Genomic DNA, 24,937 nt, shown 5'->3' with positions numbered 1-24,937 from the left:
TCTTCAAACACGGGCTGAATTCAATATGCCAGAGAAGCATTCAAGAATCAGAAAGAAGTTTGATTCAAATTTTACCCACGCATGGTCCCCCATGCTGAAATCATTTATGGCCATCCTAGTGTGCACTTAGATAGGTAATGCTTTGTCTTTGATGGTATTTTCACTGTTCGTAATATATTCCAAATTAGAAATTAGGACTTCCTTTTTTAAAAGGCTACACAAAGTCCCCAGCTGTCAGTCCACTGGGGTTTCCTGTACTTCAATCATGTCCCACTTTCTCCTTCCATTCTTCTCTTTTTTTTTTTTGTCTCAGAATATTAACCCCTCCTTTGATTCAGTGAAATGTTTGTATTAATTTTTAAAAAGAGATGAGTGAGCCATAAAAACTAATCCTGTCCCTAAACTACCAATTTGCACTTGAGAACCAGTTCTTTGTACATTGGGAAGTGGTCTCCCAATGGCATGCAGGAGACCCAACCTCAGCCTGCACTGAACCAGAGGAGGAGGACTGTCATGCGTGAGGCACCTGCCCTGAGCAAGGGCCCATGGGGGTCACCTGTGTTCACTGTCATGTTTCATTAAATCCTCTCAATACTCTTTGAAGCCCATTTTGTTCAAGGCTGAAACAGACTTGGCAGCCTGTCCTGAGTTGCTCAGCTAGCAGGAGATGCTGAACTCAGCCTGGCAGTTCTCAGAGCACCTGCTCCTTCATTGTACGCTTCCCCTGGCATCACTTACTACAAGGGTCAGTGTGATTCTGTGCCTGGGGCCACCTGGGGACAATGAAGGAAGCCTTGCCAGACATAATGCTGCATCGTGATCAGCAGTCCCTTGCTGTCTGATGCAGCAGACTTGTAGGCCAGGGGCCCACACACAGGCCTCCACCCTGTGGACCGTGGTGCCTGGCATAAGGTGGCACTCACTCACTCACCTACCCAGTCCTCTAAACACATCACTCTGGTGTCTACTGTATCTATGTCAGCATTTTTTCTAGACCCTGGAGAGACACAATGGTGGCCATGCAGGCACACCTCCCTAGTACTCAGGTTTCACCTGACATGCTCCGCATTCCAGGGATGAGTCGTCCAAGGGCTCATCCTCTCCACCCGCCCTCACTCCCACCCCCATCACCATATTTGAGCTTCTTCCTAGTATGTTTTTAAAATAGAATTTGGCATGTAGGTTCCTGCCTGAGACTCGCTTTTCCTCCTTTCTATTCTCAGGTGCATGCTATTCTACAGACCTGGCCCCTAGCTTCAGCCACCCACACCCAACAGTGAATCCACCCTGAGGCCAGGGGCTCTTCTCATCTGATGGAGGATTTTGCCCTCCCTGGGTAAGCCAGACCCTTTTCTCTATGATGTCCTCCCAGCCCCACAGTTTACTCAATTGTACAAAATGGTCCCAGAGCACACAGACAGCCCATCTACTCTCTCTAATAGCTGAACATTCCTATATGAACAGACTGCTCACTTGGGAATGCTTAGGAACCAAGAGATGAGCCCATAAGGGCCCCTGGCATTTATTCACTCACTCATTCATTTAACAAGCATCAAATATCAGCATCTTATGCTCTATTTCCCATAGGCCAAGTTTATTACCATCAGGCACAACCCTTATGATCAGAGAAGAGATGAATTCAGAATAGCACATAGGGTCATGGCCGTAACTGGGAAATCAAGCCCTGAGATTGGAATCCAGGTAGGGCCACCTAACACCTGATGGGGTGGGTCCAGAGGAGCTTTCCAGAGGACATAATAATCTAAAAATAGTAGTACAATAGATTCAAATAGTAATCTAAATAAAAGCAATAATCTAATAATAAAACAGAAAATGTAAGAGAGTGAGAGTATGGAATCAAATGAACTGAGGTGAAGCAGGGAGCTAAAGGTGTAAGGTGAGCCATGGTGGAACTCCATGCAGCAGTAGATTAAGGCCTGCTCAGTCCTCCTTTCACTCTTCTCTGGTCTGATCAGACCCACCCTCTGCTCAGCCATTTCTCTTCCCTGACCCTCCTCTTCATCTCTCTTACCTAGTCTCTCAAGGTCCTTGTTAACTCAGAGTTAACTTAGAGTCCCTTACCCCAGTCTGGGAGACTAGGACATAGGAAGGCAGCAGCATGTGTGTTCAAGTAGAATTAGTGTGAACATTGGTGGTCCATTCCACGACTCACAACTTAATGCCTACACATTAGAGAAAGCCCTAAAATAATTACCCTATAATGCAGCTCACAGTACTTACTCTCCATCAAGAGTAGCATTTAAAGGAAATGTGTAGCTAAGAATGCATCAAGTATGACCTTACTAGATGAATTAATTTAATAACAACATAACTATTCATGATTGCTGGGTACTATGTTGAATATCATGGAGATGCAGGATTTAAAAAGAAACTAGTCCCGCTGTCAGTGAAGCTACAGAGTCCTGCAGAAAAGGAGGTTTCAGAAATGAAATTGTAGGCAATAAGTGCCAAGGCTAGAGGAAATTCAGGTCACTACATGGACCCTTCAGCTTACACTAGGGGACTGTATAGTCCATGTCAGGCACTGCAGACACACAAATGTTATGACACAATTGCGGCCTGCAGGAAAGGTGACTCTAGAACAGTGGGTAGATGTAAGAAATAAGAGCATGAAGAGTTGCCTTTGATAAATGTCTCCTTAAATATCTGGCCAGCAAAGGAGGAAGGGGCGGTCCTACTGAACAAGATGCCCCCAGCTCTAGGACACAGAGCACAGCTTGAGTTTAGGTGGAAGAGACAGGGAAGCATACTCCATGAGCAAGGACACAGAGACCAGAAAGCCCACACAGTATTATGAAGACATTGTCCAATTTTACTGGAGCACACAGGTTGGAGAGGCTGGACCAGACCCCTCCAGGTCTTGAGTCTCAAAGTCAGGCTAAGAAGGTTATTCTTTGTCCTAAAAGAAATTCATGGGAAATCTGTGTATCTCTCTGACAGCCCAGCTCTCAAAACTGGCACAGCGGCATTATCAGGCACATCTTACATAATCAGCCCACCTGCAAAGATAATGAGCACACGCAAAACCACCATCTTCACTTTCTGCAGCATCTCAATGGCTTCAGAGGGCTTCTCCAGCTGCTGCAAAACTCGACACATCTCAACAATTCTTAAGGAAAAAAAAAGATAATGGCATTTAAGGATAAAAATCTGCAACACATGAGCATTGTTACTGTGTAGTAGTAGGCTGGGCAGTACACACATACAAATCGTCCCCTATACCGAATCACAGATACTGTATAAGAACACAAGGAAAGCTCAGATAACACAGTCTATACCTCCAGAAAACCGTTTTCTACTTGTATGGTTCTCTTAAAATGAAAAGGTAAGTGATTAAAGGGTCTCAAGACACAATGGCAGCCTCTGTGACCACTTGGATACATCTGGAAGAGGGTTATGTTAAGTGAGGAAAGTCAGGGACAGAAAGACAGATATTCCATGTTATCATTCATATGTAGAGTATAAAAAAAGTTGTCCCCATAGAAGTTCAGAGCAGAATAGTTTCCGGAGGCTGGAAAGAGACCAGTCAGGGATGTGGGGAGGATGTTCCATGGGTAGTAAGAGTACGAAGTTCTGGTTTTCTATGGCAAAGCAGGACAACTTCAGATAACAATAGTCCATTGTTTATATCCAAATAGCTAGAAGAGAGAATTTTGAATGTTCTTACCACAAAGAAATGGTAAGTGTTTGAAGAGGTACATATGCTAATTATTCTGATTTGATTGTTATAAAATACATACAAATATTAAAATATCACATGTACAGCCTAAGTATGTACAACTAATATACATCAATCAAAAAGTAAAATACTAAGTCTTAAAAACATGATAGTATATAGAGCTATGGTTTAAATTCCCTCTCTGGAAAACTGAAAAAAAAAAAAACTTGAGACAAAGCTGAGATGAAGGAGAACAGGGTTGTCAAGACCACCTCCAGCTCAAAAGAAAATTCCAAGCAAACACTGAAGTCACACACAGTATAGTTTTGGATCAGAAGCAAAGAGGAGATGAGCCAGGGATATCTGGAAGCCAGCATTCAGGTTTTGAGGTACTGACAGTTCTTTTGCCCAAGGGATACCTGTTTCATGAGCTAAGGACATCCTTCCAAGCTATAAAAAATTATTGGATTTGAGAGACAGTTTCACAGCAACAGAACTCAAAGAAAATAGCTCAGTATGTCTGGTGAGAAATGAACAAGGGTTCATACTGTATCTCTAATCTCCATGTGGGGCTGAGAGAAAGGCAGAGACAGGATGGGACAATGGACTCTCTGAAAAGCCTCCTCACATTCAGGAAGGGCAGATACAGAAAATGCAGCACCTCTGGGGCTCTGCACACCAAGAGAAGCAAGTTGTCCCACCTAAGGCAGCAGATTGTTTCCAGAGTACAGCAGCTAATAGGACTGGAACTCTTTAAGAACAGGTTTTCTTTGACCCAACATTTAGGAGTGGAAGGGCTTAGAGGTGATCAATCATTTAGAGTTAGATTGAACCTAAAGAAAGCAGAAGCCAACAGCTGCCTGGAGCATTCCTGTGGTTGGTTAAAACTACAACTGCAATATTCTGTGTGATGTGGTTGACATATTCTTGGGCTAAATATCCAATAGTAGGACCCTTGTTTGATAGAGTATGTGCACAGAAAAAAAAAATTGTTGATGTGCCAAGTAAATAGAATACAATGATTTTGCTTTTGAAAATAATTTACTTCTGAAAACTTTTTGAGGGAAACCAAATCATCTGAATGCCAAATAATGAAAAGAAAAGACTGGATGGACTCAAATCACTCCATGGTAGAAGCCAACTTCAGAGCGTGATGAAAGTCAAAGGTCACTTACCCTGATTCACTCTTACTCCTAAAAAGCTACTGAAGTGAGGGGGGGGGGGAAATGGGGTTAGGTATTTGATTACCTTTCATCTGTCAGTGAGACTTTTTGCCAGTATTCAATCAACACAAATAATCTCCTCAGGTATTTCTTGAAACATGATAATGGTTTGAAGCCATAAGGAAAATCCATCATATCTTGTTGGGGCCAGTCTTCTTGGGCCGACATGCCATTCTTTCCAATGGCTTCCTGAAGAAAAATCTCCAAGACTGGATGAAACACAGTTCTAATGGAATTTGCCCACTGGGAGTTGTTGGAGAGGAGCCCTTTCCTGGAGAGAGCTATTCTACTTAGCACAAACTGGGTTGCTTTCTCAAGTTGATGATGGGTTATATTCTCAATCAAAGACATATTGAAAGATAAACCTTTACTTAAATAATCTCCATATTCACTTTCAATTCCCCTGGAGGCCTGTACAACTCTTTCTATGGTTTTCAAAAGGTTATCTGGATGCTGAGCAAATGTCGGCAACAGCTTAAAAACATTCCAGTTATCCTTCTTCAAGCTATTCCAAAGAGTTTCTAAAGTAAAATTAACCGCCATTTTCCAGTAAATTCCTATTTCTGTGCTGCTTTCTGTTAACATTTTATCCAAGAAAAGAATCACTTCATGAATCCTTTCCTGCTCAGTATCTTGAGGGCTAGAATTTGGATTAAGCTGTAAAAAGTCCATTTGACTGGTAATGTTATTTATAGGAACTAATCAATCTAGAATTTCTTCCCATAAATTGACAGAATCCCTAGAAAATACTTGAGACACATTTCTAAATGCCACCATAAGATGCTCCAAAACCCCCAAATCAATTTTTGTAGAAGTTAAAAATTCAGCCATTTCTTCCAAAATACCAGAAAGGTCCTTGGATTGGTTCACATAGGACAGTATGATAGATGACATACTGAAAATATCAGAGTCTTGTGAAATATTAGGTTTGACCCCAATCATCCCAAAGGCCAAGTCAAGAAATGGCAGTAATGAATCATTTATCTTTTCAAATATAAAATGATCTACTTTTTTCAAAGTAGTTATTTTCTTCACAAGATGTTGAACACTTTGGTGCATGAAGGAATAGAGAGCGTCAAAGAATTTCATGGTGTCCTTGGTACTAGAGATGAAATGAGTGTCAAAAATCATGGCCATCTGCCCTGAAACTTTCTTAGCTAGTTTGAGAAGTTTCACAGTGGAGTTCATTGATATGGCAATATCTCTCAGCTCAGCACTGTCACTCAAAAGCATGGTCAGAGTTCTAGACATTTCTAAGAGAGGTTCTAGGACATGACTATTTTCAGAAGCTCTAGAAATAATACCAAGTAATCTCTTAGTAATTTCTAAGGTTTCTCTGTTTCTTAGAAGATTTGAGTTATGTATAAAGGAAAGCAAATCAGTTAAGTTAGAAAGTATAACTTCTTGGAGAGTAGGACATAAGGTATGGAAGTCCTTATTTAGAGAGTTTAAAAGAGTATCCATAAGATTGGCTATCTCTGTGGAACTTTCTCTCATGAGATGAAGAACTGACCTGAGATTTTGGTTAAGTTTGAAGAGCTCCTCAGTACTATTTATATGGAAAAGCAACTGACTCACCACTGTAAGGAAATCATCTTCAGACTTATTTTTCATTGAGGTTTCCCTTGCAAAGGCATGCAATAAATCTTCTATGAATTTCAGTCCTTGATGGTTATCAAAATAAAGTTCTCCATTGTCTAATATAAATGAGCTTCTGATTAAGTGATGTATAGTCTCCTTTAAACTTGAGAAAAAATCCATCAATTTGTCTTCATTCTTCAAGGTAAGATATTGATCCAATTTCAGAACTTCTAGAATTTTATCTTTTGGAAAAAAACTATAAATATATATATACATATATATTTTAATTTCATATTTAATACATTAGCAATAAAATGACTTAAATATATAGTGACTATTATTTTATTTGTTTTATAATAAAATAAAGTCATGAAATTATACCATTGAATGAAAGATGATGTGAAAATAACTCCATATCACAATTAATATTTTTGTTGTCAAATAATGAAGAGTGAAGGGATTTCATGAAGAATTCTATTACAATTCCTCGAACCTAACAATTTAAAAAGCCACTTATTTTTGTATTTAGAAAAGAGGCAAAATGATTACAAAGTGGTCCTGAAGAAGTAGAAAGCCTATTTATATTTTTCTGAATTTTAAAAAAATAATAGCAGGTCACTTGAACACTGATGATTTTGCAATCCATCAACCAGACTTGGCTAGACAATAGGCCCAGAATGCCCTTTTTTGTATGTCTCTGAGCTTAATGGCCCCCAAGAAAGAGTCCCTCCTGTATTGAAGGATATACAGGAGTCAGAGGCCATTTTGTAGCACAAATATGCCTCCTACCAGCTATTCAATCCAACACTAATCTAGTGTTAGAAAACAGATTTGGCAGATGTGATTTAAATCCCTACTCAGTTAATTTCAAAGTAGCCAGAAGAGTCATTATCCTAGGTGGGCCTCATATAATCAGCTAGAAGGTTGGTTGTAAAAGAGTGTGGGTCTTGCCTTACCTAAAGACTCCGACCGCAGCTGGGTAGGCACTTGGTCTCTCCTGCCCCTGAGTCTTCCTCTTGACCACCACTTGGGGCCACAAGCTTGATTTCATGACTCTAGTGTTCCAGCTAGCTATGACATTTCCCCCCTGACAGCCTTCCCTAGTGATTTTGAACTTGCTTATCCAGTGCCCAAATTTATATAAACCCATTCTTTCAATTCAGTCTTTGCTGGTTCCATGGTTACAGTCAGGACTGTAACAAAATGGAATAAACTGTAATTTCCCTCCAACATTTTACTAATAACCTTCAAAGAGATTTTTTTAAAATACATGGAAAAAGTAATGTGACTATTGATTTTAGTGCTTCCAAATGTAAACAACACACTAGATGAACTGGGATAAAAATATATAAACCCTTTATGTGTGACGGGTTAATACAGTTAATACAGCAATTCAGATTATGACCCTCCTATATGTGAATATTCATCCATAAAAATTAATTTTTCAGTTCCATATAAAATGGAATTTCAGGCCACATGGGGTGGCTCACGCCTATAATCCTAGCAGCTCAGGGGGCGGTGGCAGGAGGATCATGAGTTCAAAGTCAGCCTCAGCAATTTAGGGAGGCACTCTATGCAACTCAAACAGACCCTATCTCTAATAAAATACAAAATAAGGTTAGGGGTGTAGCTCAGTGGTCAAGTGCCCCTGAATTCAATCCACAGTACCTCAAAAATAAATTAATTAATTAAATTGTATTCAATAATTGTTTTTATCATCTAAAAAATAGAAAAAAATATATATGACTACTTATCACAGGATAGGCCTAAATGCTTACTATTTAAGTAGCAATAACCAAAATTATTTTACTTTGAAATTTTGATAAAATTATTATAAAGGCACATTCACTTTAAACATTATTCAAAATTTTTAGTGTACAATTGCTGTTTATTAGCATTTCTGTACTCCAGAAAAGAAAGCGGTTTGAGATGTACTGCAATTGAATGAACTATGTACAAAGCAAAAAATACAAACCAAACCATTCACCTCATCTCTGCAATAGCATCTGGGTGGAAGTCTTTTAGCAAAAGGGATATTTTGTTCTCAGAATTTCCCTTCAGTAAAGGGGAAAAGAATGTTCTCAAAAACTGTTCTATGAAATCCACTGTGCTCCTTGAAGGGAGAATGGTTTTCCCACTACTGTCCGATGGCCTGTGGTTCAAGGTGAGGTTAATTAAATTCATTATTTGAAGGTCAGCGTCATTTAAATTTGGGGATGCTTCTTGAGACCTCCCAGCTAATTTACTGACGGAATTAATCAGAATGCTTTCAAGAAGCAACTGAACAACCGAGAAATTGGTTAGCTGCTCTTGATTTAGCAGATGAGTAAGAAAGTCAACATCCAAATCACCTTCTCCAGAAATGTTTTTCAGATAATGCAAATAGCTAGTCATATCTTTAGTTATATCATCAGTTGAACTCTCGATGGTCACAAATAATGTTTGTGTCAATTTGGAGTAATCTTTATTTTCAATTTCATGAAGCCAGTTTTTTGTGTCCAACAGAAAATTTTCAATAATTTCTAATATCCCCAATGATGAGGAATCCAGGCTTTCCAGAAAGTGGGAAAGTTGTAAAACTAAGCTTTGAAGGGCCACGGAGTTGATACTTTGGATTTCCTTTTTAATTATAGAGAACAGGTGCCTAATACCAAAGTCATGGGTTAGGTCTTTCATGGTTTGTTTAAAGTCAAGCCATAGTTCTTCAAGGTTGTAAATAGCTTCACTATTTTTAATAAAACTTGTTAATGCTTCTAAACCACTACCCATGAGACTTGCATTCAGAAGAATTGTCAGTGGAAGGAGTGAATAAGGCCTGTTATCTTCTAGACTCCAATCCCCAGAAATCAACTTGATCATCCTTTCCAAATTTAAGGAAATATTATTTCGGACAAATGCCTCTGTTCCGTCAGTCGTGTTAAAAATCTTATTTACACCAGCCAGTTTGTTAAGAATGTTTTCCCCAGAAGCAGCTTTTGTAAAATTGACACGTTTTAGCTTTTCTATGATTTGCAAAGCAACTTGCTTTATGGGACCACCAGGACAATGTCCGGCAATGCTGTCATGACTTTGATTTCCAGAAAGTGAGACAAAGGGTAACACCTTCTGCCAAAATTCTTGCACAGTTTTCATCAGAGAGGTTTTAGCATGAAAGACTTCAGACAGTGCTAGAAGGATGGAATTCCAGTCTGCTAATTCATGAATCACACAAATCATTTTCCTACTCGTTTCCATTCGTGAACTTTCATTTGAACATTTTGAATCTTCACGTGGGGGAGACAGGTGGAGATGGTCAAGTATTGTGGCCACTTGGTGATAAAAGGAAGAAGAAGACATAAGCCCATGGACTTCACAGGCTTCCAATTTGGGATTCTGCTGAAATCTAGAAGTTGTATGATTCCAGCACCAAACCACAGGAAGACAGTTTAAAGCCTCTGAGACAATGGCTGGTTGGTCTGATATTAATGTAATTGTATGCAGAAGAGCTTTTATCGCACCAGCAAAGTCCTTTTTGGTGATGTTTGAAATGCTTATGCCGTGAAGGAGTGTGAAGTTATAGACATCCTTGAGGGCCTCTGTGATGTTTTTGTCAGCCACTCTCTGCAGGAGACTCACAACATGAGGAAGAGCATAATACAGGTCCACCACTGTGTTCACATCATCCTTGGGAAACAGGCGAGAGAGCTTGAGCAGATGATTGACATTCCAAGCATGGGAGCTGTCTGCAAATTTCTCCATCAAGCCAAAAAGCAAGTTGACTCCTGAATTGCTGGTATCTAATCTACTGAGATTCTTGAAGAAATCCCCAAGGCTTTCACTAATGTGTTCAAGTTGATCTACTAAAAGGTCTATGTCTGCCTTCTTGAGAGTACGCATGAGAGAAGCCACCTTCTTTAAAACTTGAGCATGACCTGAATTTTGTGGGATATTGTGAGAAACAGTGGGCACTAAGGAATTGAACACATTCTTCATCAACTGAATAACAAGATCCACAGCTCTCATTAGTTCATGTGAAATTGTTTCTGGTGGGTTTTGAAGATCATGAGATAAGTTGAAGAAGGCAAGGTAACTAGCTAAATGATAAATTGAATTGCCTAAACTCTTTATATCATTTTCCTTTGGACTGGTAGCAAATATGTTAAAATATTTTTCAGTTTCAGAAGAGGAATTATTTTCCAGGATATTAGAGAAAATATCTTTTACAAGTTTCTGAATTTCCTTCCCCAGTGCTATCAAGTGCAGCCAAAGATTTTGAAACTGGTTAGGAATTTCCTGTGACATTTATATGGGTCTTAAAACTAATTCATTAAAATACTTCCAGTTGGATTGGGAAACAAAATCAAAGTCTCTTGTTAAGTTGTTTATAATCATCCTTACTTGGTTTGTGGAATCATTCAAAAGAGCTAATAAAATCTCAAATTTTGGTACCTTCCCATTTTCAAAGACTGTATTAAGTACAATATTTAGAAAGTCAGTTATGTCTTTCAAGTAAATATTTACACAACTTATGTTGGACTCACCCAAGGAACAAAGCGGTTTCTTTATATGTATCAGCCAAGTTACCATTTTCAATGTAGAGTTCATTGTTTTGTCCATATCTTTGAAACTCCCCAAAATATTGTGAAGATAGCCTTGTGAAAAACTTGAATTATACATTACATACAAACGGTTGATGGCATCTATCCATGCCATGCATCCTCTCAGTTTGCTAACCGTGTTCTCAGAGGAGAATGTGCAATTTAACATGTCCAGAATACGTACCATCCGCCGAGAGCTATTTACATGAAATAAGCCTTCTTCTAAAATCAACTCAGTTACATTTTGGAAAACATCAGCACAGGACAATAAATCTTGATCATGGGACACATTTCTAAGAAATAATATTGTTTCTCTTAGCTCAGTGATGACACTTTGAAATTTGTTATTTCCGTGATCTGTGAGATTATTTAAAAGAAAATGATTTATCAGGTCTACATTACTACCCACATATTCTGAGGTCTGGCTTAACTCAATGAAAACCTCCAGCAGAGAATATAAAAACTCTCTGCTTGTGTTTGTGTTCAATGGAAGTGTCTCTAGCTGGTGCAGGGTGGTTTCCATGGTGAAAAGGGTTTTCTCTACTTGGCCCAAGGTAAGTGATTTTACTGCAACTAATGTATCACCTAATGCTACCCAGAGATCCCTGAGATCCAGCAAGTCATGCCAATCCTGAAAATTATCAGCTTGAGTCACACTTTTAAACAAATTTATTATGAGTCTAGCTGCATGGTGGGTGGGAAAGACTCCCTGGCAGCTTTCAGAAATTTTCATATCATATTCCAATTCATCCAAAAGCTGAGTGAGCCCTACATGAAGAGAAGTGAAGATATTCAGGTCAAACTTAAGTATTTGAGATATGCTTCCCCAGATTTCAGTCCACATTTGAAGCCATGAAATGGTACAGTGAACGGCCAGAAACTCATTCAACACACTGACATTTGCAGAGATGTCTGAAAAAATTTGTGACCATGGAAGACTAAATGAAGATTCCTTATCTCTTAAATAATTCTTAGAGGAAATGGTTTCATTATCCAAAACAAAACATTCATCACCCAACAGGGCTTCTACTGAACCATTGAAGAGCTGACTGACATATTGAAATAAAGACATGCGAAAATCTTCATCTGCTATGAGCAGCTGTTTGAGGCCTGTCAAGGTAGCATGGATCACTTCCAATTCTTGGCCCTCTGTAGACATCAAGGATTGAGCTTGAAGCTCCAAAAAGTTAAAAACTGAAAACAACTGCTGACAATAAGATACTTCAGAAATTCCCCCAAGAATCTCTGCAGTCTCAGATAAAAATTCAAACACTTTGCTGATGTTTTGGAAATTAAATTGCTTTATGATGTTCAAAATATGTCTTGAGATTTGGGTAAGGTACATTAGCAGAGAATCTCTACTCCGTAGGCTCAAGAATTTATAAATATATTGGTAAAAGGAAGAATAAATTTGCAGAAGTAAAGCTGAATCCTTGTCTTTGAAGACATTTAGGTACATGCGTGTCAAAATGTTATCAACTTCTTGCTTTTGAGGTTCAGAGAGGGCTGAGAAAATATCAGATGCATTCTTTACAACATAGACTGTGTCCAGAGCTTCTGAGACTTGTTCCTGCCTAAGTAATCCAAACTCATAGAGACTACTCATCACAGTTTCACTTAAATGTACAAAATCTATGTTTACTGCTGGTGATTCTGACCAATTTGAATGGGATAAATGGGAAAAGTTTATGCTTTTACTAAAAATTTTCTCATTTTCTGGAACAGAAGAATTTAAAAGTGAAGAAAAATTTTCCAGTTTAGCCTTTTCTCCTTTAGAAATGTCACGCAGCCATAATTCTAGAAGTTTGGGGTTAATTTCAAGCAGTATTAATTCCATGAATCTCAAAATATTTTCAGGTTGGTTCTTCATCCAGTGACTTCCACCAGTTTGCAGTTTTTCAATCACCTCTTTCCCAAATTCTAAAAGCTCCTGAGCTTCAAAAGCAGGTGGGTCTGTCTCTAGGTTCCACAAAACACTTCTATTTAGAACTTTCTTGTTGAGAGATGAGTTGTGGAATTTGGGAACCCTGAAGGAGTTGAAAGGATTAGGTAGTAATAATTTCTCCCAAAATTCCACAAATGATAAAAGAAAGTTCATCTGTTCACCCTCAGAGGCATGAAACTTCTTTTCCATCACCAGAAGGTGCTTTGTGCAGTTTAAGGCCCTACAATATTAATAGAATTGTTTCAGTATCAGAAAGAAAAAATTATTCATTGTATCAAATTTCTAAGGTACTAGTCACAGTAAACCTAAGTGAAATATTTACTAGACAATACATTTTCCAGTAGACATAAAAAACAATGTGATCATTTGAAAATGTTTTAGAATTCCACAACACAGTTGCATATCTTTAGATTTAAATGTTTCCTACAATCAAAAAGAATGTGTGCTAAAATTTTTCTTCTGTGAATTCATAGGTAAAGGATATTCATTGTTAAAGAAAAGATTGCTGTTTATTTTAAAAGAATCTTAGGATTCATTTTCTCATTTCATCTCAAAATGTCTTGGGCTATTAAGGTAGTTTAAATACTGAGATGCATCAGAAATGGTGCCTGTATGATTTAAGGAAAACTTCTGGGATTCCTTGTGCCAGGAGGCAATTCCAATTCTCTTTTATGTTAGATGGGGTACTTCCTCTCCAGGTTTTTATTTTTAAAATACAAAGAGTTCTCAGAAAAGCAAATCAGAGTTTGTGAGATGTGCACTCTTGCAGAACTAACATAAAACTCAGAAGTCACAGCCACTTTGGAAATCCATGAATGATCTGACTTTAGATCTGAATGATCTAAAGTCAGATCATTAAGACTTTAGAAAGGTTATGTGATATGAGTATTTGATAAGTGTCTACACTGCATTGGCTCAGGCAGCCCTGACACCAACATATTGATACCTCTGCAGTGACACCTGTGAAAGATATCACCATGTTGGGTCACCAGAACTGAAACAATTGCACATGGTTCAGGTGGTATCCCTGCTGTGTGTTCTATGATGCCAGCCATAAGAACAGCTTTTATTGCCAGACTTCAAATGAGTTCAGAATTATGGATAAAGAATTGCAGACTTTTTTGGATATTAATGCCTAGATAGGTAAATTCCTCTCTAACTTCTTTAACACTCCATGCTCTGGCATAGGGTAATATAGAGAAGATCAAATACAGTAATGTTATTGACCTCTCTAATATCAGAGCACTATATATCTAGTGCATTATATATGTGCATATATGTATGTATACATACATACATGTACACATGTGTGCACATGTTTAACATATATACAGGTGTGTATACACATATACAACACACATATACATACACATATGTATATATGCCTAATTGTGGTGTCAATTGTTGTTTGTAAAATAGAGTGGCTAGTTTGAAAAAAAAATTCCCCATCAGTACCAGTAATAACATTACCACATTTGTTCATATCACTTTACAGTTAATGAAGCACTTTCACAAGGATAATCTTATTTCTTTCCTACAACAGCCTTTTGAAGTACACATCATTATTTCTATTTCATAGAAAAAGAAATATTTCAAAAACTTTTTAATTTAATCATACTGTTAGTACATAGCATGAACAGGACATGGCCCAAGTTTTCAGATTTTGAATTCAGTTTTATATGCTAGGCAAGCACTCTACCACTGAGCCACACCCACACACATACCCTTGAATTTAACTTTCTACATTAATTGCACTTAATTTCCAATGTGTTTTTTTTGTTGTTGGTTATTAGATCAATGTCTAATTATCTAGCCTCTTTCACAAAAGACACTGCACTGATTGTAATGGGTATAAAAATGAATATCATCGGAACACATCTAGACTACTTTTATTGTCCTCTTTTGTTTTAGTCATCTTTTTTGCTACTGTGACTAAGGATCCAAACAGAACATTTTATTTGACAGTTCACGGTTTCAGAGATCTTAGTCCATAGAAGGCTGGCTCCATTTCTTGGGGCTTGAGACGAGGCTGAACATCACAGTGGAGTGTATGGCAGAGGGAAGCAGCCTTTCCATATACAAAATATATACCCCATAGCCACTTCCTCAGTTAACCATTCCTCCAGCCATATCCCACCTGCCTCCAGTCACCAATTAATCCCATCCTGGATTAATTCACTAATTAGGCTAAGACTCTTACAACTGAATCATTTCTCCTCTGAACCTTCTTACATTGTCTCACAAGTGAGCTTTTGGGGGACACCACACATCAAACCATAATGGCTTTCTACTGCTTTGAAATATTTGAGACTTTCAGTAAAATGGGGAATTATGAATTTGACATCAGCATCAGGGCTGACTTTTCAGAGTCCATTACATTGTCCCCGTCCCCCCCTTTTTTGTGGGTGCTGATAACTGGGCTTAGAAAGTCTCACCATGGTGGTGAACCTCAGGTCTATAAAGGTATAACCAAATTGTCCTCCAATTTTGGTATATATCAAAATCATCTGTGGAATTTGATAAAGATGCAGAAGCCTGCACCCTACACACAGGGCAAGATTTAGGTACAAGGTACAACACTTGTATTCTTAGCAAGCTTCACAGGTAAGTTCGAAAACCACTCTCAAGAGTTTCTTTCCCATTAAGTTCCAACGCAGCCCCACAAACAATAAAACCATGATTTTAAACTGGACACAACATCTGTAATTATATAGAAAAAAATCCCTATCTCAAAATATATGTTGAAATAACAAAGCAGCAAATAATCTGTTATATTTCTTTCCAAAGATCACTTCCACTCCCTAGAGTCTCCAGAACTATCAGCACCTAAATCATTGATCCCATGTCTAAACTCTAATCTAAACTCTAAAAAATGAGATAATTTTTTCAAAGAAATACTTGAGGTATCTGTTATGAATCACATAACCATTAATGAAAATTGAATTGGTTTAATCTGTATTTCCTTTCAAAATACATGTTACAATGTAGATATAGGGTATCCCCCAAAGCTCATGTGTGAGAAAATGCAAGAAAGTTCAAAGGTGCAATGATTGGGTTATGAGAGTCTTAACCTAACACATGCATTGATTCCCTGATAAAGATTATTTGGATGTAACTGTAGAAAGGTATGGTATGGTTGGAGGAGGTGGTTACTGAGTGCATGCCTTTGGGTTTTATATTTTGTCTGTGATAAAGGGAGTCTCTATCTATCTATCTATCTATCTATCTATCTATCTATCTATCTCTATCTCTCTCCCTTTCTCCCTCCCTCCCTCCCTCTCTCTGTGCTTCCTAGGGCCATGTCCTATGTCACTTTCCTCAGTCTCACTCTTCCACCATGATGGCTCTGAGGATAGAGCAAACCATCTATGGATTGATACCTCTGAAATCATGAGTGCCAAATAGAATTTTTCCTTCTCTAAAATTGTTTTTGTGAGGTCTTTTGGTCACAGCAGCAAGATAGCTGACTAAAATACCATGAAAACTTGAGTCATTTGGTCTATAGATAAATATTTATTAAGCACCTAATAAATACTGTGTCGATATCAAGCTCATAAACATTAAAGAATGCATGTCCTATAATTAGGTCTTGTTTATCTTCAGATGATAGTTAAATTAAGACCTGGGAGTTGAATTCCAATAACTTACCTGGATATGGAAGTTTTTGGAGAAGTCAATAAGTCATTCAAAAATACAAAATAATTATCACTGATGATTTTCCAATCCATGTTTTCTGCGTAACAGGGAGATTTCTCAGAGAAAGCTAAAAAATGATATAAAATGTCATAGACAAATCTAGGCACGTGAAATGTTTTAGTAGTTCACCTAATATTATTAAAATGGGAAAAAGATGGATTGGAAATTTGTGATTTGATTTCTGCTTTCATCCAAGGTGAATTATCACAAGCCACTGATAATGTAGAACACTGACTCATAAAAGACAGAAAACAAGGTGAAACCTAGCTGGTTGGCTTAGGAGAGGGTCCAATTCCTGGAACAAGAAGGGAGAAGTGAGATGGACCTCAGTGGACATGCTGAGCTTACAATATGAAGCTTAGCATCTGAATACAGGTAAAGTACACAACACAGAGAACAAGTGAGGGCTGTACAAAGCAAGAATATCACCACATGCTTCCCTCCAGTATTCAGCTGAAAACAAATTAATCCATACATGTGAGAGAACTACTGGAGACCAGGTAGTTTAATCCCCAAATGATTAAAGATAGCAGTCTTTGGTCATCACACAAGACAAGCAATATACTCTATTTCCATTAGCCAACTGGAACAATTTACAATTCGTTAGTCAGTGAGCAGAGTATATATAAGGGTTTTGCATCAGTAGTGGATAATATTCCCAACCAGACTTGAGTACATTGCCAGTCCTGCCTAAGAAATCTTAAAAGTAAGACTCTAGGGCTCCGAGTGTATTTCAATGGAAGAGCTCTTGCCTCACATGCACTGAATTCAATCCCCAGTACTGGGAAAAACAGAAAAACCCTAAAGGACTAAACTGTTTTCAGTAATTTGTCTCAAAAATGTTTATACAAATGGAAAAACACAGCACAAAATAAGGTTAAAAACTTGCAATTTGGGCATCCGATCAATAATTACCAGGCATGCAAAGAAGAAGGGAATTATGACCCATACTTAGGGGGAAAAAATTAATCAAACTGACAGATGGTGGAAGTAGCAAGGAACATTAATCACGTTAAATGATTAATGTTATTTAATGTGTGCTATATAATTTACTCAGCTCAGTGAAAAGGAAAAACTTGTCAGTTCAGATAAAATCAGACCTGCCTTCATGCTATACATAAGAAATGTGCTTGAGACATGAAGTCATAAATGAAAAGGATGGAAAAGTTATACCACCCTAACACTAAGCAAAAAGTTATCAAAGTAGATTAGATGATAATATCACTTCATGATGATAAAGACATCCACTGTTCAAGAAGATAGAGCAATTCTAATATAGGGAGACTGACTCATAGTGGGGTAGGTAGGGAGGGGGATCATGGGAAGAACAGAAGATTTCTAGACAGGGAAGAGGGGTGGGAGGGAAAGGCAGGGGGAGAGGATTAGCAAGGATGGTGGAATGTGATAGATATCATTATCCAAAGTACATGTATGAAGATACAAATTGGGTGTCAACATACTTTATATACAAACAGAGATATGAAAAATTGTGGTATATATGTGTAATAAGAATTGTAATGCAAAAAATAAACAAGTACATGTATAAAGACATGAATTGACATGAACATACTTTATATGCAAAGATATGAAAAATTGTGCTCTATATGTGTAATAAGAATTGTAATGCATTCCACTGTTTTGTATTTAAAAAAATAAAATCAATTAAATAAAAAAGAAGAGTAATTCTAAACACATATGCACATTACAACAGAATTTCGGAATGAAATAAAAACTAATAGAAATACAAGGGAAAATAGGCTAATATACATTATATTCAGAGATTTCGGTACCCCACAAAATAAAACATTAGTAAGTATATAGAAAATTTGTACAATACTATCACAATTTGATCTACTTTATATATATAGAACATTCTACATATTCTTCTCAAGTGCACATGGAGCATTTACCAAAGTAGATTATATTCTAAACCATAAAATAAGCCTCAATATATTCAACAGAATTAAACATACCAAGAGGGTTCCCTTACCAAAATGAAATTAAATTAGAAATCAATATGTCTGACAAAGGGTTTGTAACTTAAATACATGACGAACTTTCAAACTCAGTAAATATAGAAACAAACAACTTGATTTAAAAAATTTTTTTAGATGTTGATGGACCTTTATTTTATTCATTTATTTATATGTGGTGCTGAGAATCAAACCCAGTGCCTCACACATGCTCTACCACTGAGCCACAACCCCAGTTCCAAATAACTTGATTTTAAAAGTAGGGAAAAGATTGGAACACACAATTCATAAAGATAGACATGCAGATGCATATAAGCACATCAAAGATAAATGTTTAAAATCATAAATCATAAATGCAACTTAAATCCATAATCCATGATATGCATTTAATAAAATGACTAAAATTAAAAAGACTGCACATAACAAGTGTTGGAGAAATGTGTAGTATGAGAATGCTCATATACTGCTGACAGTAATGTAAAATTATAAAACAACTTTGAAAAAATAGCTTGTTGGGGTTTTAATTTTTTTTTTAAAGTTAAACATACACCTTCCATGTAATCCAGTTATTTTATTGCTAAAGACAATATATCATATTTTCAGTCAAACATACACAAATGTTCAAAGCAACTTAATTTGAAATAGCCAGAAATGCTACATAATCCAATTATGAATTACTGGCATGGACAAACTATGATACATCCTTTCATCTGAAAAGTAATCAGTGAATGACCACACTAGGCATGGATGAATCTCAAATCATCAATGCTCATCAATTATGCTACATGAAACAGGACAGAAAAAGTACATATTGCATAATTCCATTTGCAAAATTTTCTAGAAAATTAAAACTATGGTGACAGAAAGCAGAGCAGTGATTGCCTGGGAACAGAGGAGGGGCTTGAATTGACAGAGGGGAACACAAAGAATGGGAGGTAGCTTTGGGTAGTGATGAGTCTCATTGATATATTCATATTTAAATACTTACCAGCTTGTATACTTTAAATATGTATGTTTTATTGAATGTCTACTATATTTCAATAAAACTTTTTTTGTTGGGAGGTACTGGGGATTGTTCTCAGCGGCATTCGACTACTGAGCCACATCCCCAGCCCTTTTTTGCATTTTATTTAGAGACAGGGTCTCACTGAGTTACTTAGTGTCTGGCTTTTGCTGAGGCTGGCTTTGAACTTGAGATCCTCCTGCCTAGCCTCCTGAGCTACTGGGATTACAGGCATACGCCTATTTCAATAAAATTTTTAAGACAAAAATCCTTCTAATTTGAGGCAAATAATTTAACCTCTGTAGTCTTTATTTCACAAGTAAAATTGCATAAAACTTGCACCCATTGTACCTCACTAATTTTCCATGGAAACAGAAAGGCTATGTGTCAGAAATTTTGTAAGCATTTATAGCGGGGGTGGGGGGAGATGAAAATAATTTAGAAAATTAGCACAATAGGTACGTGAGTAACATCTGATAAGGATGAGTACTAGAAAAAGAAAAAAAACAGTATTCAAAAAATTTTTTAAACAAAAGAAGAAAAGAAAATCCTCATAGCAAATTTTCTGTTACTTGCAATTCATCATAATTTTGACATTCATTACACTGGGGAAGGAAAGGGAGCTACGTCCATCATACATGACTACAGTACTATGCTGGGCATTTTTACATACACTATCATGTTTAGCCTTCATAAAAACCAAGTAAAGTTGGTTATATAATTTGTATTTTACCAAGAATAAAAATGGTAAATGAGGGCCCACTCAAATAAAACCCATCAGATGCAACGTTTGATCTCAAGTCCACCTGCTTTCAAAATCCATGCCAAAATACCAAACTGAGACCATGTTTTAGCTGCATGATAAAACTACACTCAGAAAATTTAAATACCTACATTAGAACATTTAATTCATCTCTATCATACCACATTCTTAGGATGCACTGTTGTTTGTTTTCTTTTTAAAGGAAAAAAAATCGATACAGGAAAGATGAATGCATAAGAACAGGATTGTTCTGCTGTTATTCATGTTGTTTTGTAGTTATTTAGTGCTTCTTAAACTTTCATATGCTTATAAGTCATCTGGGCATTTTCTTAAAATGCATACTCTGTATGTTGGAGAAGAGAGAGCCTTTTTAACAAATGATGCTGGGAAAACTGAATATCCCTATGTGGAAGAAGAGACTAGATCCCTATGTCTCACCCTGCACAATAGTCAAATCAAAGTGAATCAAAGGCTCAGGGATTATAGACTAGAAGCCTTGCAACTGCTATAAGAAAATAGGGCCAACACTCTCTCATATTGGTGTGGACACGGACTAAAAAAGACCTTTAAGCTCAAGAAATAAAACCAAGAATCAATAAGTTAGAGAACATCAAGAATAAGTTACCACCAGCAAAAATAAGTGATATAAAAGGAAGACAAGGGTAAGAGAGAAAGTGAATCATCCTACAAGAGGATGATTCCCCACCCAGAACTTGTGGCCAACAAAGCACTGTGAACAAAAGTATTGAGCTTCTTAAAGTGGCAAACAAAAGGACCCATCCTCTGGCATGCAGATTTGATATTGCATTGAATCCATATAGTGCATATGACCATTTAATTCCAGAAGCCTCTAAGAGCAGCAATTTGAAGAGGAATGAAGGAAAGAACACAAGGTGGCCATGCCACAAGAGCAGAAAAGGTAAATACCCATTGCTAGTTCCAAGCCCTCCACATTGCATATGCAGGCATTCCAAGGAGGAACTAACAACCCCAACGAGATGAAGCAGGGTCAGGACATACCAGGAAAGTGGGAGATGTGGAAACAGACAACCAGCCCTAGAGCAGAAAGAGTCAGAAGTACACATTTCACTTGGGTTCAAAAAAGCATATGTGGCAGGAGGTGGGAAGATCTTGTGAGTCATGCAGTGGAGTTTATAAATTTTAGGGAATTTTTTACTTTATGATACTGGCAAGGAGAAGAAAGCTATGATACAATAAGAAATACATATATTTGGTCACTGCTTTTGTTTCCTTGGCACAGAGTTCCAAAATCCTCAAAGAGATAAGTGTCTTTTAAATACTAATAAGATAGCTGGGGGTCTTGTGCCTGAGCCAGTATGTTGGAGTGTTGACCCTATATTTTCTTCTAGTAGTTGACATGTTTCTAGTCTAACTCCTACATCTTTGATCCACTTTGAGTTGATTTTGCACAGGATGAGAGATAGGGATCCAGTTTTATATATATATATATATATTTGGATATATTTGTCAAGGGTCAGACACTATATTTATGTGCATTTTTCTCTGTCTTCTGTTCTATTTCATTGGTTTTCATGTCTGTTTTTATGCCAATACCATTTTGATTTTGATTTTGTTTTATACTCCTGAAGTATAATTTGAGACCAGGTATTGGATGCCACCAACAGCATTCTTGTTGCTCAGCATTGATTTGGCTATTCTGGGTCTTTTATTCCTCCATATGAATTTTAGTATTATTTTTTCTAGTTTCTAGTGAAGAATATCATTGGCATTTCAATGGGGATTCATTGGGGATTGCACTGAATCCATATAGTGCATATGACCATCTTAACAATATTAATTCTGCCTATCCATGAATATTGAAGGTCTTTGCCTCTTCTGAGGTCTTCAGTTTCTTTCTTCAGTGTTCTATTGTTTTTATTGTAGAGAACTTTCACCTCCTTTATTAGATTTATTCCTACAGATTTTTTTTAGGCTATTATAATGGAATTGTTTTCCTGACATTTTTATCAGCAGATTTGTTAATGGAGTATAGAAAAGCTATTGATTTTTGTATGTTGATCTTACATCCTGTTACTTTGCTGAATTTGTTTATTGGCTCTAGAAGTCTTTTACTGGAGTATTTTGGGTCTTCTAAGTATAGAATTGTGTCATCAGCAGAGATAATTTGACTTCTTCTTTTCCTATTTGTATCGCTTTAATTTCCTTCTCTTGCCTGATTGCTCTGGCTAGAGTTTCAAAAACTAAAATTAAAAAGCTTCTGCACAGCAAAAGGAAACAATTAAGAGTATAAAGAGAGGACCTACAGAATGAGAGAAAATCTTTGTCAATTAGAGTAATAACCAGAAATATATATATATATATATATATATATATATATATATATATATCACTCAAATATATATATAAATTAACATTTTAAAATGTTTAAAAATTAACATTAAAAATTATATACATATAAATTAACATTAAAAAACAATTAAATCAATAAATGGGCAATTGAACTAAACAGACACTTTTGAAAAGAAGTGCAAATGGCCAACAAACATAAGAAAAAATGTTCAACATCCCTAGCAATCAGGGAAATGCAAATCAAAATTACACTGAGATTTCATCTCACTCCAATTAGAATGATAATAATCAAAAACACAAATAATAATAAATACTGATGAGGATGTGGGGGAAAATATGCACTTATACATTGCTTGTGGGACTGAAAATTAGCACAACCACTATGGAAAGCAGTATGGAGATTCCTCAAAAGATGAGGAATGGGCCCAACCTATAACCCAGCTATCCTACTCTTTTGGTATTTATTCAAAAAGAACTAAAATCAGCATTCTATACCAATACATGCACACCAATATTTGTAGCCACATAATTCACCGTATCCAACTTATGAAATCAGCCTCACTGTCCTTCAATAGACAACCGAATAAAGAAAATTATATATATATGGAGTTTTACTCAACCATGAAAAAAGAATGAAATTATGACATTTGCTGGCAAATGCATGGAAGTGGAGAACATCGTGCTAAGTGAAATAAGCTAGACTCAGAAAGCAGAAAATCCAATGTTTTCTCTTATATATGGAAGATAGAGAGAAATAAGAAATTTTAAAAAGGAGGGGGTCTCATGAAAATAGGAGGAACAGTGGGGTAGAAGAAGGTGAGTGAAGGGAAGAAAGTGGGGATGGGAAAGGAGAGAAACAGCAGAATGAAGTTAACCAAACCGTATCACAATGAATTCCACACCTGAGTGTAACTATTAATTCACCAATTTTAAAAATTCTATTTAAAAAAACATTGCTTGGGGGGAGTGGTTCCTAGACAGCCTCAGGATAGAAGCTGATTGTCAGAAGAACCAACCATGTAATTAATGGGTTCCAAGTTTCACCCTACCTTGTACCCTCTCCTTTACTTTCCCCCAATCACTAAGGTGAGGAGAAAAGCTCAAGATTTTATTAATGGCTAATGGCCTATGATTAATCTTGATTGCCTAACAAAACCTCCATGAAAACCCCAAAGAGTAGGGGCTCGAAGAGCTTGCAGGTTGTGCACTCCTGGAGGTTCTGGGAGGGTGGTGCACCCAGAGAAGGCATGGAGGTTCTGCACCCCTGACCTGCCTCCTCCATACTTTGTCCTATGTATCTCTTCCCTCTTATGGTTCCTCAGTTATGTCCTTTAGAATAAGCAGTAGTCTTGTCTGAAAACTGTTTCCCTGAGTTCTGGGAGCTGTTCTAGCAAATTGTAGAACTTGAGGAAGGGGTCACAGGAATCCTAATTTGTAGCCTATCGTCAGAAGTCAAAAGGGAGGCCCAAACTTGGAGTTGTCATCTAAAGTAAGGACAGACTGTGTGAGACTGAGAACTTAACCTGTGACATCTGACGCTATCTCCAGGTAGACAGTGTTGGAACTGAATTGAATTATAGGTCACCAACTGGTCTCCAAAGAGAATTGGAAAATTGCTTCGTATGGAAAAAACCCACACATTTGGGCACAGAAATCAGAAAAGCTGAGTATAGAGAAAACTTCAGTTTTTTTTAATTGTTGTTTTGGGGGTTTGTTGTTGTTGTTGTTTTCTCTGCACTTATAACAGGTCCACTTCATGCTTTGAAGATAAACCTTGCTACACCACCACTGGAAGTGGATTTTGTTGTTTTTTTTCCCCCCTTCTTCTTTTCCGTTTTCCATTCCCAAACCATGGCAGAAGCAAGATTAACCTTCTTTTCATCCGAGACCAAGTTATCTGTTCTTTGGCTCAGAGACCTCAGAAATAAAAGAATTCAGACTTCATGACTGGCACCAGTGGATCTAAACCAGTGGCTCTCTCTCAAAGCTACTTCTTGGATAGGAATTATGACTCCTGTGAGGTCTCACCTGGAAGTTAGCCTTTGTAACCTCTCTTTAAAAGCCCACAATGCCCCTTGACAATGAGAAATCACAGCCTCTTAGACAGGAGGCCCATAGCAAAGCAATAAAATTTCTTTTTCCTATTGCTCAAAACCTTGTCCTCAC

General features: G+C 37.2%; 1 pseudogene; it reads right to left on the bottom strand.

Annotated features, from left to right (window-relative positions):
• Nucleotides 1-24,937, bottom strand: part of LOC144368937 (ATP-binding cassette sub-family A member 13-like) — a 405,121-nt pseudogene that overhangs the window by 342,572 nt on the left and 37,612 nt on the right.

Source organism: Ictidomys tridecemlineatus, chromosome 12 (assembly GCF_052094955.1).
Source record: "Ictidomys tridecemlineatus isolate mIctTri1 chromosome 12, mIctTri1.hap1, whole genome shotgun sequence".
In the NCBI taxonomy this organism is placed as follows: domain Eukaryota; kingdom Metazoa; phylum Chordata; class Mammalia; order Rodentia; family Sciuridae; genus Ictidomys; species Ictidomys tridecemlineatus.
The sequence above is the reverse complement of the archived record's forward strand: the minus strand, read 5'-3'. Positions and strand labels throughout refer to the sequence as shown.